At 42.8% G+C, this 6,431-nt stretch overlaps 1 pseudogene; it reads right to left on the bottom strand.

Moving 5' to 3' along the window:
- Window positions 1–5,116: 5,116 nt before the first annotated feature.
- Window positions 5,117–5,548, bottom strand: LOC147461843 (nascent polypeptide-associated complex subunit beta pseudogene; annotated as a pseudogene).
- Window positions 5,549–6,431: the final 883 nt, after the last annotated feature.

Below are 6,431 nucleotides of genomic sequence, written 5' to 3'. Positions count from 1 at the left end.
ATGGAGACCTCACATACCCTATGCACATGTACCACACAAATTTTCAAGGCATTTGGACATGTTCTCCTTGACCTATGGATCTAATTTGAAGCTGTCAGGATCAAAAAATAATAATAACTTGTCTATCTGCTAACATTTGTCTCTAACTCATCTTGGGGATTAAGAGAGCTCAATTAGATGCATGCTTAAGTGATAATCAATTTAGAAAAGATGTACCATGATTATACATTAACCCTTTCTTATGAATTCAGGATCCATGGAAGCCTCCCCAAGCAAGAAGAAAGGCAAGAAGCTGGCAGTGGATGATGCACAACCCTTCACACTGTTGCCAGACTCTCTGAAGCTAGCAGCCACATGGATCCCAGCAGATGAACAACAAGCAACATCTTTCCAAATCTATCAGGGATCCTATGTGGATGACAAGGGCAATGTAGTGGACACAGTCATGATCCCAAAAGAAGCATAGAACTACTTGAAGAGGTCCCCACAAAGATCATGGCTGAAGAAAGTAGGGTTATGGGAATTTGTGTCCCTACCACCGGTGGGAATAGATTTCAAAAGGGTGCACCAATTAATTCGAACAATCCAAGAAGACGGAACCTGCAGAGTGTCAGGGCTTGACAATGAGATGATGGAGATTCAAATCACCAAGGAGATTATCAAGGAAGCCCTGAAGGTGTCAGATAATGGGCTAAACATGAGGGAAAGGAGGAAGAATCTGGTGGTCTACCTGAGAAAATCAAAACTGTCTTCCTTCAAGGACATAGCAAACCAAAAGGTGGTGGTAATCACTCAGATCTACAGTGAGTGCCTGCTGAGTTATAGCAAAAGACCAAATAGATATACTACACCACATGTAGTTCTATTGACGACAATAACTTGGGTTATAAAAGCAGAATATGAATGTTACATAGATCATGCTTCGTATTTGTTTGAAGAGGTGACAAGAATACGGGAAGACAACCCCAGTTACATTGCATGAGGAGAAGTGCTTACGAGGCTGATCTATCATGCAATAGGAGCAAGAGATCAGATGACTCCTGCCCCTCATCAGAACGAGTGGCTTATTCTAAGGCAATAGCTTGATGAAAGACCAAAAAGGAGAGTGCCTCCTTCCATCAACACCATTGGAGGACGCACACTGGAAAGGGTTACCAGGAGTACCCAAGAGAAAAGAGAAGAGGAGAGAAAGGATGAGGAAGAAAGATTGAGACAAAAGAAGAGAAGAGTTGAGGCTGAGCACAACACCAAGCTGCAAAAAATTGCCAAGATGGACAGAATGCTAGAAGGGTTTGTCCTAGAAAGATCTTTACAAGGAAATGTAGGCGCCACCTGGAAACCCTCTAGTAGCTATTACACACTAAGAACGAAGAATGCCAACAATGCATCCTTTGAGTTGGACTGGTTTGAAAGATACATCCAAGAGAGGAATGCTACGGATGAGCCAGAGCTGCCACTTGAAGAGGAGGATCTCCAAACATTAAGAGATCAATTGAGGCCAACTACAATAGATGAGGAAGCACCACCTCCCTCTCTAAGGCCAGTGGCAAGTGAAAGGCAACCAACTCCACCTGCCGACTCTCCTCCACATCCAGAGAGCTCACATCATGATGAGAGAGTCCCTACACCACCCCATAGAGAAGAAGAAGAAAGGACAGATGACCATCCACCCACTGGAACAATATCTCACCTTGATAAAGGCAAGCAGATAGTGGTGGATCAGACAAGAGAACAAGCAGCGTCCTCTTCTCAAGTAATTAAATTGGGAGCTAGTATCAGACTGGATTTGGGAGCAATGGAGACTCTACTAAACCAAGTAAAACTGCACAGTCGGTTGTTAGCTGATCAGAACAGGGCTAACAAAAAGAGAATGGAGACAACCCAGCAAGAGGTTCTGAAGTTGCAAGAGCAAAGAGACGACAACCTTACACTGATCAACATTAAAGATGTTGAGATCCTGGGTCTCAAAAGCAGAATAGACCTCCTCAAGGAAAATTTCCAGAAGTCAGAAAGTTACAATGCTATTTGTGAAGATACCATCTTTGTGTTTCTTGAAGATGTCAATGATAGAGATGAACAAATCCAGAGGTTGATGGCAAAAAAGCAAGATGCTCTAGAGGCAGTCAAAAATTTACAAGTCATAATTGATGACTTACAAATTGAAGTGAAGGATTTGAGAGCAGTGACGGATATACAGGCAAGGGAGATAGAAAGAGCAAAAAAGCAAAAGACGTTGCTACAAGCAACATCAGTGGCCCAACCACAAGAAGACGTGGAGGCACTGAAGAGAGAGCTAGAATTAGAAAGAAAACAGAGGTTGATGATAGCTGAAAGTGCACTTAGAGTTGAGGATCAATTGCAAAAGCAAATAGCGGACTTACAAAGCAGACAACAGCAAGGACCAGCTCAAGACATTGAAAGAGAAAGCCTCGCTTTCAAGTCCATCAAGGAAGAAAATGAGAATCTGCACAACAGGGTCAAAGAATTGGAAGATGGTGCAGTCCAAAAGGAGATGCAATTCCAAAACACTCCGAATTGATAATCAAACAATGGCTGCACAAATTCCAAATCTCCAAACTGCAAGCCAACCCCACGGGTAGGTGAGGGTGCACACGGTGCAAGAGGCCATGGATTTGACTGGCCTGGCAGAGCTATATGGTGGTGATGATGAGGCTGAGGAAGGATCAGAGGACCACGGGTCCCCCAGATACTCAGGATGATCAAGCTGGCCCCAGCAACCAAGAAGAAGACGAAGATTCCAGCACAAAACTTGAAGAGCAAAAGCTGGCCGAAGAAATGGAAAAGCAGTCAGATATGATGTGGTACAAGGCCATGAAACTAGAGAGGGAAATGCTACGAGGACTCTCTAGATCAGGCAAGACAGCAGCAGACAGCAGAGCTATGGGAAGAGTGGAATGCCCTGATGTTACCCTATGCTCTGCTGAAATATGAAACACTGACACATCAACGGTAACTAGCAAATGAAGAGCAAGTGCCACTATTTGAAGGAGATTCATAGATTCAGAAACAAAAAAGCAGAATCATAGATAGCCAGCCAAAGTGGAGGTGTTAGTGGCTATTGGATCATCCTGACAACCTGATCCACTTAGTGAATGCACCACCTGAGCTCAGAGATGATAGAACTTTTTGCCCAACACCAAGAACTTATACTTATAGCCAACATAAAGCCTTACAAAGCAGAAATCCCACATGGGTGAACTATCCAGTTTTGTCAGGACCGACCGAAGGAGAGAAAATATCCGGTGCATACATGGTGAACCTTGAGGGCACAATTGAGGAATTCGGAGGCTCTTCTGACCTGTCCTGCAAAATGCTTTGTAAAATAGCTAGGACATTTTTGGCCTGTCTCACAACGTTTTCAGAGAGCTTGAGTTCAGAGTTCATGGATACGGAAAAAACATATCGGAGCTATCATATGATCTTAGTGTGCCACCTACATAGCCAGTTTTGTACTCATACTTCAGACGGCTCATGTTTTTGCCTAGTTACCATCTCCAGACATTCGAAGAAGCATTTTACACCGGCTTCTTCATGTACAAATCACAAATTTTTGGCCCATTAATGGCGAGAAAATCTATGAGATACGATGCCTTTCTACATCAAATAAACCAGGAAAGAAGACAAAGACATTGAAGACGAAGCCAGTCATGTCATGGTAGACATGAACTAGGAGGGGGGGAGTGTTGGATCCCAACAGCTGTATAAAGCCCCTTTGTAATGACTATCAAATTCCCTTTGTAATGCCAATGATGTCTATCATCTTTATCCAATTGTCTGGATTATGTATAGATTGATTAGTTGGCCGGGATGCAATGCGTTTGCACTTTGTAATTATGATGAGTAGAGCTCAATTAAAACCCCATGTACATTTTGAGCTAAGGTAACTAAAGTATAAAGGTCACCTTAGAACCATTTTTAAAAAACATTTGAATAACTAATTCTGTGTCGTACGAGTCTGAGAGAGACAGAGAGAGAGTGTGTATGATCTTATCCTTTTCACTACGCGCATCTCCCTCACCGGATTCACGAAGCGACCACACCATCGCGGTAGCATCTCCAAGAGCTACACGCCCACGCCACGCATTTGCATCTTTGAGCTGTTCGCGAGCGATCTTCCCACGAGCTTGTTTTGCTTGTAAGTAGCACAAACGGTGTCTGTTTTCAACAATCAAGTACTTTATGGAATGAGGGCAAGATTAGCTACGCATAGATGTTCATAGAATTAGGTTTCGCACACTTTTAGGTTATGACATGTGAGTCTATCGCGACTGTATTTGAGGTAGCTAGGGTTATAATCTGGTGAGATTGGACTTATAGGTAAGTGTATCCTAGTGAGGGGATGGTGGCTAGCAAGTTTGAAGCAATTCCGAGTTCATTTGATGTGTAAACGGTGTTATGAGTGTTTAGGGATAGAGTGGGTTGGAGTTAACAAGGATTAGTGATTGATGCATCATAGAAGTGTGTATGTGTAGGTTGGTCTCAACCTGACAAGCTAACGAGATTGCCTCCGTGCACCTATGGGTTAGTCGTGTCACCGGATGACAAGTATGTTGTCTGTGTCGTGCTTGTGAGCATGAACAGGGGAGTAGTTAGCCCTAAAACTTCACCATCTTCTTCTGAGCTTGGCTCTTCATTGCTATCGTTGAGCAATTCATACTCATTGCTTTGATCCTTCAACTCCTCTTTAGATTTATCTTTTCATAGATCAAACATACTTCTCTCAGACATCCATCCTAATTGTCTTCATTGAAAATAAGAGGAACCCCATGGAAAGTCCATTTGCATGGAGCAAACAGTCAGTTTGAATGCATACCTATAGTGCTTTATGGAGAGCATTTCATACAAAACCATATTGCTAACTTTTTATTGATGCATCCAAGTAAGTTGTACCTCGTGCTTTTGAGGAAACTTCAAAAAAAGCCATGGACTAACGACCCATTTTAAATAAGCATCTCCCAAGAGCCTTGAAAGCTCATAATAAAAAGTCTCTTGACAAGACGCAGTAGTCAAAGCCTCCAAAACTTGCACAAAATTAAAAATAAACTGATTCTTCAAAAGTCATAAAACATACACTCCGATGAGCAAACCTTACTATCTACTTTGCCTCAGCATCTTTGGTAGCGTCCTCAAATGTTTGAGCCTCCACTAGCTCTGGCACATCATCATTCTCATCACCCTCAAGGATTCCTTCTTGCCATTGATATTGCTCTGCAATTTTGTTCAGGTTGGCCAAATTGTTAGGACCAAGCTGATTTATAATGCCTAGTAAGAGGTCTTGAAGTCTTTTGGTCTATGATGAGCCACTCACAACCCATGTGTTTGCCGCAATTGAAGCTTGCACTTTAGGTTTGGTAAAATGAATGAGCATATCATCCTAAAGATGTTGACTTCCACAACACCAGGAATAATATTTACACCCAATCTTTTCAAGGTGTTTCTTGTGGATGGCCTTCTTCTTTCTTCTTACAATGTCTTTGCCCCCAGCACGTACGGCACTAGCCATCCTCATGAGCTTCTCTCTATTCATCTTGGACACCTGAATGAAGAAACATTGAAGCTCTTAAAGATGGGCTCCAGAAGGTCAGTTGCTCATGTAAGACACACGCATAGCCAAAGACTTGTCTCAGAAGCTGAAGCAAAAGTAGGGAGAGGATTAGACGATGAAAGAAAACTCTCTCTCTCTCTCTCTCTCTCTCTCTCTCTCTCTCTCTCTCTCTCTCTCTCTCTCTGTGTGTGTGTGTGTGTGTGTGTGTGTGTGTGTGTGTGTGTGTGTGGGTAAAAGCATGAAAAGGTGGTCAAGTTTTGGGGCAAAATTGGTGGATCTCTTTGGTACTCTCATATTGTGTGAGGGTCTAGTCTAAGTCGTCGAAGGGGCTACCAAGATTTGAAAACATCACTTCAAGATTTCATCATTTGTTGAAATGAAAGCATGCAAAAGGTAATCTGCTCAGTGCTGGCATGCGCCAAGGTCGGGTTGCATGGATTGCTCCTACTTGCAACTCTTTCGGAGCTCACTTTCTGCTTTGATGTACCACTAGTGCCACGAGAATGCTTACAACCATTTCTTCCTCAAGGAAGTGAGAGCTCTCTCTCTCTCTCTCTCTCTCTCTCTCTCTCTCTCTCTCTCTCTCTCTCTCAAAAAACGCAGCCGTTTTTTGACCTAGTAGATAGCAGTCCACTCTTTTGATCATAACTTCTTCATTTGAACTCCGATTTGGGTGATCTATAGCCTCAATCGAAGACCACAAAGTCCTCTACGCATTGATGTAAAGACAGAAATTTTCAGAGTTACGGAAGACATTTCTGTAGCAGCATTTCCGAAGTGAACAGGTTCAACAAAATTGATTCTCATCTCCTATTTTACATACAATGTCTTCCGGCACTCGCAAGGGTTCTTCTTCTTCAAGAAG

Source organism: Adiantum capillus-veneris, chromosome 3 (assembly GCF_014529385.1).
Source record: "Adiantum capillus-veneris isolate H3 chromosome 3, ASM1452938v2, whole genome shotgun sequence".
NCBI lineage: Eukaryota > Viridiplantae > Streptophyta > Polypodiopsida > Polypodiales > Pteridaceae > Adiantum > Adiantum capillus-veneris.
This window is presented reverse-complemented; position numbering and strand designations above follow the sequence as displayed.